Here is a 12504-nt window from a genome sequence, read left to right as displayed (position 1 = left end):
GATCCCAAGGTCACCATCTATGTATTCAGTACCACACAGACTAGTAAGGTGCAAATTTTTAAACAGATGTTAAATTACCCAAGCAATAAAAGGAAAAAATAGCCCAACTGGAAAAAAATGAATATTTAATTTTAGGAGCATAAACTAGTCAAATTTAGCTATTAAAGAAAATATATATGATCATGTCTAAAAATTAATGAGATGGCATACTAAATAAGTGATAATATGGTTGATTGATAGAAAAAAGGTAGATCCGCTATCTTAGTATGGTTGATTGATAGAAGACTTTACGAAAGGGAGAGATGATGAATTGGAATAGAAAAAGAGCTACAAATGTCTTTTTCTTCTCTACACACACTCAGGACACCAAACAAGTCATCAGTGCCCCAAAATCAAGAAAGGGGTCCCTGATAAAGGTCATACGACAGTCAAGTTAGTATGATGTCCGAGCGGGTAAACAGAGAGAAGAATAGTGGAATACGTGCACATAAATAAGATTGTCGTAAGGTGTGTGTATGCGTACTTTGCCAACAGAGAGGACCCCTTTATATACCGCCTCTCATAACCTCCGTAATCATGAGGTGACAAAAAATGTCAGAGGTTGTCGACTAAGGGAAGACATACAGCTTGGGTGATGTAAAATAACCATCCGAGAAATCTTCCGTTACCCATATGTGCACCTCTTTTGTCTTTTGTAACTTACGTCATTAATGAGGCAGTTGAACGAATATATTGTTATAAGTTATTGGCTGATGGGAAGTGTAATCACCTTCGAAGAAGATTCTAGTAAATGCTCTCATTATAATAGAAGAATATTCTCTGACAAAATAGTTGTTATTCTGACAAGTGGGAAGACATACAGCTTGGGCGATGTACAATAACTGTTCGAGGAATCTTCTGTTACCTATATATGCACCTCTTTTGTCTTTTGTAACTTATGCCATTAATGATGCAGTTGAAGGAATATGCTGTCATAAGTTATCGACTGATGGGAAGTGTAATCACCTTCGAAGAAGATTCTAGTAAATGCTCTCATTATAATAGAGGAATAGTCTCTGACAAAATGGTTGTTATTCTGATAGGTTGTTGTAATTCTCTAACCATGTTGTCTGCTGAGTGTATCCCGACCGGATCTTTAAATAGGCCGACTGTATAGCCATCCTTCCTTTAAACAGCTCGGTTATCCACTGGGTGGTATTGGAGATCTGTTCTGGAAGTAATATGAAGCTAATCCCTTAGGTCTAGTCAGTTATTTAGCTGACCGACTATATAGTGGGATACTTGCCCCTTAGAAATCGAGAACTAAGTCATTGAAGATTCGATCAGTACTTTAAGTCGATCGTCTATATGAAAGAAGACTTGCCTTCAAAGTGAGAACTTGAGATCTGAAAATCCGGCTAAGTTTATAAGAAGTTGCTTTCCTGTATATATGAGCAGAAGGCATGCTAGGTTGTGTAAATCCAACCAACTTTATCACCGACCGGCTAAATGAGAAAGGACTTCATGTGAGAAAGCCCATAGGTCGACCGACGTAGGGTCGACTAACCATATGCTGAAAGACCTATGCTGAGTGGGAAGCTGGGTCCCCCCGTCCCAGCCAGACGTATGACCGATTAGATATGTGGGAGGCCAAACATCCATTAAACTTGGTCGGCTATCGAAGCTCGGATATATGATAGATGTATTAATACATGAGTGGAGTGCTAGATACCCTAGGTCCGACTGGCTCATTGGTCGGCCATCCTCGTACTAAAGGCCTTAGTGCTGAGCGAAAAGCAAAGTCCTGTTGAGAGTGACTTGTTGACTACTATATTTCCTTGACTTTAACCGCCTTGTCCCCTTGACCTCGACTAACACATCATACCTAGGTTCATCAGCAACTTCCCGTATCAATATTATTTATCATGTCAAAATAGAGTAGAAGTTGATAATTAGACAATGATCCGGTGATAAGGGCCCACCCCTCAAAGGGTCATTGTCACGGTGGAAGTCAAAGTCCAGGTGATCAACGCCCCTGTATCGCTGGCTAGTCGGATAACCCACTTGCCCGACCGAGGTGAAGGATAGCCAGGTCGGTATCAACCCAAGGTTACCACAGTTTGGTCGTATCCTGAGCTTCCGACGCTCAGAAAACCATGTGCCGGTGAGGCATACGCCGAGCGGCCAACTCGCTCGGACTTACATCGATCCTCGGAACAGGCAAAACAGGATCGCAGCCGAGCAGTCACACTCAGATATAGCTCGGCACAAGAACAGTGATCGAACAGTGGAATGTTGACCGAACGACCACTCCACTCGGCCCGAGGGCCAGACCACTCGGACGACTGAGGGTTGGCTGAGCGGCCATCCCGCTCGGCCTACTAATAGACAAAAGGAGGATGAATCGATATCCTCGTGGGAACTCGTGCCATCGACAAACGACATGCTTGGCGGCATGGTCAGGTAGAGGATCGTACGGCGGAAGCTTCCACTGTCATGACAGATATATGCTCGTGCCACTGTCTTTTCAGGAAAATCTTTGAGAATCATGCATGCTTTGAGAAGCGTGTCATGGACACTCTTCTTTGATCGGTCAGTAGAACGGATCAGATCACAGCAAACAAGGAAGGAATAATGGATCAGTCAACGTATAGAGTTATTAGTCAACGGATTGGTTTAATCAACGAAAAAACTATGTTCCGTCGATGGAATGGTGAGATTTTCATGATCGAACGGATCGAATCACAATAAACAAGGAAGGAATAGAGGATCAGTCAACAGATTGATTCAGTCAACGGAGCCTCTTATTAATCGTCGGAATAATACCTATAAAAGAAGCCCTCAAGCCATACAAAACTTCTGCTATTCAATTTTCTACTGCGCTCATTCACTACTCGTGCAAGATGTAACTCTACGACACCGAAGGCTTCCGACAACCTATGATTTATCTTCTATATATCGTTGTTAGTATATTTATTTTACTTGTACATTGTATTCATACTTGTACTATTTCATCATTAATTTAGTGGATTGCCCAATGAAAATAATCAAAGTTCACAGGCCTTAGAGCAGGAGTCTGCTTTGCGAACCAAGTAATAAAGAGACGTGTCTTTTATTTTTCTTTCTTTGCCTTATTCCGATGCATACTCGAGTTTTAACGAAAGAAAATAAAAGTTTTAAAAGCATCAATTGGTCCCATACTGACCGAGGGGCTCAGCTTCCTCACCGGATATCCAACTCATGTCGGACTAGCTCTGTTGATCAGACACTCTAGGTCACCAATTGATTGAGTAAATTGATTAAGGCTAAGGCAATCGATTGGTAGTAGTCTTCTCACAAACATAATGGTTCTAAATCGATTGGAAATTTTCCCAATCGATTGGTAGAAAGTTCGCGAGAGAATAGAAGGAGTTGGAATCGATTAGGGCAATCAATTTTGGCATCTCCAATTGATTGGGGCAATTGATTAGAGCCATTTTTGCGAGAACACAGTAGGTTGTGGAATCGATTGGGAAATCGAGTAGGGCTAAGCCAATTGATTAGGATAATTAATTGGAAGGTTTTTCGTGAGAGAAAAAAAAGGTCCCGTAATCGATTGGGGCAATCGCTTAAAGGCCAATCAATTAGTCGGGTGAAAAATAGTCGTTCTGTAGGTTTTTGAACGATCAGATGATGTTCCAATCAATTAGGGGAAAGCTTAATCAATTAGGAGGCATTTTCCAGTCTGAGAGAAATCCTAGAAAAGGGGATTTCGTGATGTTTTCAAGTGGTCGATTCTTGATGTTTTGACAATAAGTGTTGCTGCACTTTTCAAGCATCAGGATGCTAACAAAAATAAGAAAAAGCAAGCAAAGCAAGATTCCTTTTTGTAAAGTCATTTTCGATTCATTTGTAATTTTGCTTGTGTTTCTTGTTGTATTCTCTCATTGTATTCTCGTATTCAAGTTTGTATAAGGATTCTCCACCTCTAAGAATGAGATTTTCATAGTGATGCTATGAGTGAGGAGTGAACCCTTTGATTAATCACCTTAAGAAGGTGAATATCAAGTAAAATCAAGATGTTAGCATTGTGGAGTTTCATTTCAAGGTTTCCGCTGCAAATTCAAGTTTTAAGAAGCGAAGCGAGCTACCTACCTCCCCCCCAAGACGACAAGTAGGATAGTGATTATTCTTATTCTATGGGCTAACGAGAGGGGAGATACTAGAAAATAAGGGAGAACTCAAGAAGAGAGCACTACAAAAAAAAAATAAGGAAAAACTCATCAGATTTATTAGAAAGTAAACTTTATTAATAATTAAGGGATGAATCCTCATACAGTTAGACATGTGATTTTATAGAGTGTAGACCCTAAGACAAGAAAGGAATGAAATCACAATATATGGACCGCAATTCTAATCTTGTAGAAAAAGAAAAAAGATCTTTCTAGAAAGAAGATCTCTTAACAGAAATGAAAATTAATATAACAAGACATCATTATAGACTCATTATGGCTCATAAATACTAGAAATATCAAAAATATCTGAAATATCCTAAAAATAGATATTACTATAACAGTAATAAAATTTTCGAAGGCTCGGTTGAGGACCTAAATGGTGAAATTTGGGCCCAAAAGTTAGTGGTTATGGGTACCCCATTAATAAACGTAGATTTTCAAATTCTGGACTCGTGACCACCGGCAGAGCCTGATTCCAAGTGTCGAGTCAAAAGTTATGACCGTTTAAAGTTCAAGGGGTCATGTTGGGTTAATCGATTGTAGGTGAACGAACTCTACTTGAGGTAACACCAAATCCCATTACTTCAGCTTATTTCCTGTGAGACATCTCAGAAGATTGCCCCAACTCTGATTCACCACCTCGAGTTGTCCATCTGTTTAATGGTGGTAGGCACTACTAAAGTTCAACTGTGTGCCCAAATTTTACCATAAGCTCTTCTAGAAATTACTGATGAACTTGGTATCTCAATATGAAGTCATAGACCAAGGAATGTCATGTAGACGAACGATCTCCTTGAAGTAAAGATGGGCAATCTGAACGGCATCCATAATCTTCCTACAAGCTACAAAGTGTGTCATCATTGAAAACCTGTCAACCACAACAAGAACAGGATTCGAGGTTCATTGGGTGTGGGGTAATCCCAATATAAAATCCATACTGGCATTGAGGCAAGGAGCTTTAGGGACAAGTAAGGGAGTGTACAAGTCTGCGTTGGTGAGCACCCCCTTAGATCGCTAGCATACATTAATCAATCCACAAAATAGATCACATCACTAGTTAACTTAGACCAATAAAAATCGGCAAAGATGAGAACCAATGTCTTATTGCGCTCAAAGTGCCCCTCATTATAAAGTGCACTCACAATCTACTATCTCAAAGAGCAATATGGAAAACATGACTGTAACCCACAAAATAGATAACCATTATGTAAAATAAAATCATGTTGATGTCCATCATGTATCTCCTAGAATATCTTTCTGAATGATGAATTATTTACATACATATCTAGAAAAACCTCAAAGCCAACAACACTAATACTCATGGTGGTGAGTAATAAAGAACGACTCAAGGCATCTTCCACACAATTCAGACTTCCAACTTGGAGTTTCAGCCTGAAGGTGAACTCCTGTAAGTAAGTCATCAACTTGGAGTTTCAGCTTTTGTTGACCATTGATGTATTTCAATACTTCATTGTGGCAAAAATATGCCCTAGAAAATGATCAATAAAATGATATGAGAAGCTTGGTAAGCGAAATGTCAACTGAAACAGGATGAATTCCTTCTGTATTAGAAAGTGATGTCAATGCTTTAAAGATTTAACAATGGCATATAACTTCAAGTCATAGGTAGAACAATTTTTCTTGGATCCGAACAACTTCTCATTGAATAAAGTAACCGGGCGCTCAGACTGTCTCAGAACATTTCCTATACCAATGTCATATGCATCATCGTTGACTTCGAACACTTGGTCAAAGTAAGGAAGTGTCATAATTGGTGCCTCGGTCATCTTCTTCTTGATCAGTTGAAAACTAGCCTCTGCTTCTTCACAGAGGAGGCGACGCAGAGCAGCCAGAGGAGGAGCGCGATGTGCAATGGGTTCTTCAGCCATTCCTTGTCGGTCCTCAATTAGGAAGCCCAGTTGATCCTTCTGAAGAACTGAAGGTGTCGTCGAACTCCGGCGACCGGCGAGGCCACCGAAATGGAGATTTCCTCTCTCCGGTTGAGAGTCCGGTGGAAGAAATCCAGAATCCACGCGAACTTCTTGTCGCTCTGCACCAGCAATCTTTCCTCTAGTGGCGGCACCTAAATTTGTATCCGGTCATTGGATTCTAGTTCATCGCCATTGGCATCAACAGTCACCATCCTGATAAATCTTGCTCTGTTGAGATCGTACCAAACAATCTAAACCTGAAAAAACAAATTTTTTAATTTCCACGAGTACGCTAGAAATCAGCTGCTATTTAGCAACTTTTTGTGATTGGAAGAGCGGAAGCTTAATGGAGTCATAAATTCATAATCAAAGCGAGTTAGTTGCTCCTCCGCTACCTACCAGCCTTGGAGGAAGAAATAAGAGGTGCGGAGTCAACCATTTGAGGAACTAAATTAATGCAAAATTGGAGTTGGAAGGAGAGCATGCAGGTCGATCGGTGGTCTAATCAATGAGAAGGAAGGATATCGAATTCTGTACTAAGGGTGCGTTTGATTCAAGTTATCATGTATAATCTTGGTTATGTGATTATTTAGTAATCATATAATCAAGATGATGAGGAATAAAACATAAACAAATGTTATTTGGTTCAACTTAGGTAATGTAACAAAAACTTGTTTGTTTAAAGATTTTAATGAATAACCTAAGTTAATATTTTACTAAATTAACCTTAGTTACAAAACCAACCATATATATTTTTTAAACTTTACGTTTTTTATTTCTTCTTTTTTCATATTTTTCTTTATTTTTATGTGTGTTTTTTTTAAATTTCTTTTCATTTTTTTTATTTTTTTTCATTTTTTTAAAAATTTAAAGTTTTTTTTCATTTAATTTTTTTTAAGTTTTTTTATTTTTAGTTTTTTTTTTCTATTTTTCCTATTTTTTTATTTATATATATTTTTTAAAAATTTTATTATTTTTATTATTTTTATATTTTTATTATTTTTCTATTTTTTTATATATATATTTTAAAATTTTTTACATTTTTTACATTTTTATGTTTTTTAAATTTTTTACCTTTTCCTATTTTTTTTTATTTTCCCCCATTTTTTAATTATTTTTAAATTTATTTTATGTTTTTTCTATTTTTTAATTTTTTTTTAAAAAAATATGTTTTTTATTTTTTTTATTTTTATTTCTCTCTTTACATTTTTCTTTTTTAGCACATTTTTCTTTTATTCGAGGATATTTTGGGTAAAATTTTTTTTTTGATACTGATTTTATAATCTGCATCTTACTATCCGTCCCAATTATATCAACATTATTAAATTACGAAGTTAATTTATAATCAATCACCAATAATCTTAAATTATATTAAAATATATAAATTATGAAGTTAATTTATAATCTATAGTCAATAAGAGTTGATTTTGTCCCATTATTCTCCAACTCAGATCCTCTGATCCAGAAAATATGCTCCCCTTCAGCTCAAATCCTCTAGTCCTACACGGATTAAAGGATGGGTCACTCTTCATTATTGGTGGAGAATGATTTCCCTCACTTATTTTATACATGAGGTCATCATTCTCCACATGAAGAGTGATCCATTCTCCGATCCGATTGAATGGGCACTCATTATCCTCACTTGCCAAGAAGCATGCAGAATTAATTAACAATTAATGGGAAAAATCAAAAGAAAAATGATATGCTCAAGGAAAAAAACTCAAGGAAAAATTCAGGGATAGACACATAAAGTGATAGGGCCCACATAAAGTGAAATGGTGGACCATGACTTTATATGTCTATCCTTGAGTTTTTTTCCTTGAGTATATCATTGCTCAAATCAAAAGGCACCTCACATTTAATAAATGATCACATATATTTTATTTTCAATCTTATTCTAGTAATTAGAAATAACTGTTATAATAAATTAGGCCAACTATAATGGTTAAAGTTTTTAATAATTTTTTTTTATATTTTTCAATATGTCACATGTATAAAAATCTCATGGGACATCTCCAATGATTAAATCTCTCAATAATTTTTTTTATAATTTTCAATATATCATATCAATGTCACATCACAAGTATAAAAATCTACTATTATTTTCACAATTAAAAACCTCCATGTTCTACACTATAAATCACATATCTTTATTTATTATTATTTTATTTAATATTTCTATATAATTTTCATTTGATATTTTAATTAATTATGATCTTTAAATTAATTAATTTATAATTTTTAATTTAATTTAATTTATAATTTATATTTAATATTTAATTTACTTATAAATTTAGTTTAATTATAATCATTTGTATATTTTTTTAACTTATCTCAAATATATTTATTTTCAAAAGAAAAAAACATCATTTTAATTATTACTAACTATTTATGAATAAAACATTATAATTAAATGTTTTATCAAATAATTTATTTTTTAATTATTTGAAAAGAGTCAATAATGCACATTATACAATATTTGCATTGGAGATGCTCTTAGATACTTTATAACATAGCTAATATAAGATTATAATTATCTTTATTTTAAATGTTATTATAATAACAATTAATAAAATATTATTATAATTGATCCTATTTAAAATCGATGTAGATGACGCGTTGGGCAGGTGATTATGCTATTGATCGGAAATAGATCTCATATTGGAGAAAAGATGAGCTTTTTCTTCTTTGCACACACTATAGAGAGCAAACAAAATGTCAGTGCTAAAGACCAAGGAAGGGGGCCTTGGTGAAAGTCCTCCGACACTCAAGTCAATGTCTTGTCTAGGCGAAAAAAAGGAGAGATGAACAATAGATGCATAGCCGAGCATAAAAAGTACGAGTCGTGTGAGCGTATTAGAGTATGTCATGCCAACAAAGAGGACTCTCTTTATATATCACCTCTCATAACATCCGCAATTATGAGGTGGCAAAGAATATCCGATGTCAAAAGTTATCGAGTAAGGGAATATGTACAACTTGGGAGCCGTATAGTCACTGTCCAAGAAATCTTTCGTTACCCATGTACTCCCCTTTTATAACTTACGTCATTAATGAGGCGGTTGAAGAAATATACTGTCATAATGTGTCAACTGATGTAAAGTGTAAAGCCACCTTCGAATAAGGTTCCATTGAATGCTTATATTATAATAGAAAAATATTCTCTGACGATCGGTTTTTATTTTCTGATAAGTTGTTATGATTCTCTAATGATGTTGTCTCCTAAGTATATCTCGACTAAAGTCGCTTGGCTATGCACCGTGTGATGGAGATCTAATATTGAAGCAATATCAAGCTTAGCCCTCTTGATCTGGTTGATTTTATGATTGATCGGATATATACTGGTTGTCTCTGATGGGGAACTAAGTTTCAAGAGATCCGATCGGTACTTTAAACTGATTGTCCATATGATAGGAGACTTGCCTTTGGAAAATTTGAAATCTAGAAATCCGATCAAATGTATAAGAAGGACTTTGCACATTCATGTTAGTTATACGATGCCATCAACTATTTTTTTACAACCCTTCTCCTCACTCATCATTAATACTTTTATACTTTTCCAAAGTCCTTCTAAAATCTAATGATTACCTTGGGATTATGGTATAATAGAAAGATATTAATTTTATTTTTAGATATCTTATATTTATAAGATTTTTTTTCTAAATATAAAATATAATCATAAAATACTAGACTTCTGAATTACTTAACATAAATATATTTTAATTTATCTTAACATAAAATTTTTTATAAGATCAAACTAATCATCTCAGATTTAATATTATCTTAATATTTTTTTTAAGTATGGTCTTGATCTTTTTGCTTCCTCCTCGATGGAGATTTTCTATCATTTAAAAAAAAACTTTTAAATAACTCCTCTATGAGTCCTATATTTTTTTTATTATATTTTACCATATATAAATAAAATTTAAATTAATAAATTATCACTAAATAATATTAATAATTAAAAAATAAATTACATTATTTGAAATAAAAAACCTAAATAAAAATTTATTAATTTTTATATTTAAATTAAAATATATTTTTTTAATTAAAAAATAAAAAAAAGAAAGGCTTCTTCCCAAACATGAGAGAGTTCCCTCCCATATGCCACATCCACAGTGAGAGCTCATACTCTAAGTTTATACATAAATAGTTGAAGTGCGGTGAGAATTCTTTCGTAGTTACATCCACACCATATTAAAAATAAAATATCTTATATATTTCTTCATTATAAAAAAAATTCTCAACAATTCTTTCATATAGTTCCCACGCTAACCTTTTAATATGCTATTATTTTTATTTTTAAAATAGAAATTGAAAAACAAATAATATTAAAAAAAAAAGAACAAAATATGATTCAATTAGTGAGAAATGTAAATGTCGATTCATGTTATTTTATGTTTTTTATATAAGATCGTCTTAGAGAGACCGTGGAATACGACTTCACACTTTTTTTTTTTTTTTTTTTTCTTTTCTTTTTTTTGCCATGAGATCAAGAGAGGAGCCACGTTTGTGGCTACTCGGGCTTAGCACGAGGGCCCAATAGGGGGGTGAGAAAGAGATTTATACGAAAGGAAAGAAAAAAAATCAGGAGAAAAAAGGATAGCCTGTTAGTATTGGCAGAAAGAGGAGAATAGCCCCACACCACATGATGACAAGGTTAGATTTTATTTTTATACACATACAATTATTTTTTATTTAATTATCTGCCTAATAATTTTAGGAAGCTTTATTGTTCCCCAAACATATTGATTTCCTGTTTTATAGCAAGTATCACAACAATAATTGCAATTCAACACAATTTTTTATTATTTATTTTCTGCAAGTTAATAATGAATTGCATAGAATGTAATTAGTTAAATAAAAAAGTACAAAGATTACTATAAAATTCATTCGAAAGTGATTAGTAATTAAAAACAAAAAATAAATTATGTGTCTTCATTGCTTTAGGAATGAGTCCCCAAATGAGACCACATCCTTGGTTCATAAAAAAAATAGAGCAAGGATAGATCACTTATAATTAAAATTAGATTATAGTCGTGATCTAATTGTAATTAATTACGATCTCTCTCTAGGTTCACTGTCCCCTTAGGTTATAGTTTGGGTCGGAGAGGGTAGTCGGAAGCCACCCGAAGATGGGCAAGTAGCCAAGCTACCAGCCAACCAAACTATAACAGTCAACTCCCTATCGGCCCCAGTGCCGGTCGATTCCTCTAGGATTCAGCTTCTCATTTCTCATGAGCATGACTCCCGGTCTATTTCTAACTTATCCTAGTGTCAATCGGACCCTTTACGACTCAACTCCTCATTCCTCATGGGCATGACTCCCGGTCTATTCCCAGTCAATCCCAGTGTCAGTCAGATCCTCCAAGATGTAGCCCCTCATTTTTTATCCTCCAAGATGTAGCCCCTCATTTTTTATAGGCATGCCTCTCAATTTACTCCTGGTTGGCACTAGTATTGATCAAATCCTCCCGGGCTCAGCTTCTTATTCCTCATAGGCATGACTCCCATCATATGCCCGGTCGATCATAGTGTGGGTCAGATCCTCTAGGACCCAGTTCCTCATTCCTCATAGCCATGGCTCCCAGCATATACCTAGTCGGCCCAAGCGCCAATCGGATCCTTCTTCTGTGAGACAACACTATCAAAGAATTGTAACAACATGTCAAGGAATATTCCGCTACTCTTATACAATGGAGTCTTCCTCTACCCAATGGATGGTCATCCTACATCCACCACCACCTAACATATTCCGACACCAGATATTCTCTGTCGCCTCATTATTGCGGAGGTTATGAGACGCGGTATAAAAGAGGAGGTCCTCTCTGTTGGCTAGGTACATTCACATAGATGCATCTATTACTGTTCTACTATTCATATTCTCTCCACACTTTTTGCTCTGCTCCGGTTCTGACTTGAGCATTGGAGTGCTTGTGCGAGGGACCCCTTCCATGATTCTTCAGCTAACACTCCTGTGTGCTCCCTCCGTGGTGTGTGTAGAACCATGAATACCTTCCACTTGCTTTCCCTACAACTAACGAAGGTATTAGATTTCAGCTCATCATCAAATCTCCACCTCAAGTCATTGCTTCATCAACATACCTGCCATCTCTACCCTCGCCACCAGCCCCTCAATTTATCTTAGTTTCCGGACTGATCAATATATAATAATTTTAATTAAAAATAATAATTAAATTTTCATATTATATTAATTATTGAGTAATTATTATATGTTATAGCAACTCCTCAATCGCTACTATAATAACAACGGTAAAATAAAGGATATTTTATGGGTGTCCTTTAATTATTATTATTATTCTTCTTTTTATATGGACAGGTTTTTATTCGATGATCCATTAAATATAAGAACATCATTT

Source organism: Zingiber officinale, chromosome 4B (genome assembly GCF_018446385.1).
Source record: "Zingiber officinale cultivar Zhangliang chromosome 4B, Zo_v1.1, whole genome shotgun sequence".
NCBI classification, from domain to species: Eukaryota; Viridiplantae; Streptophyta; class Magnoliopsida; order Zingiberales; family Zingiberaceae; genus Zingiber; species Zingiber officinale.
The sequence above is the reverse complement of the archived record's forward strand: the minus strand, read 5'-3'. Positions refer to the sequence as shown.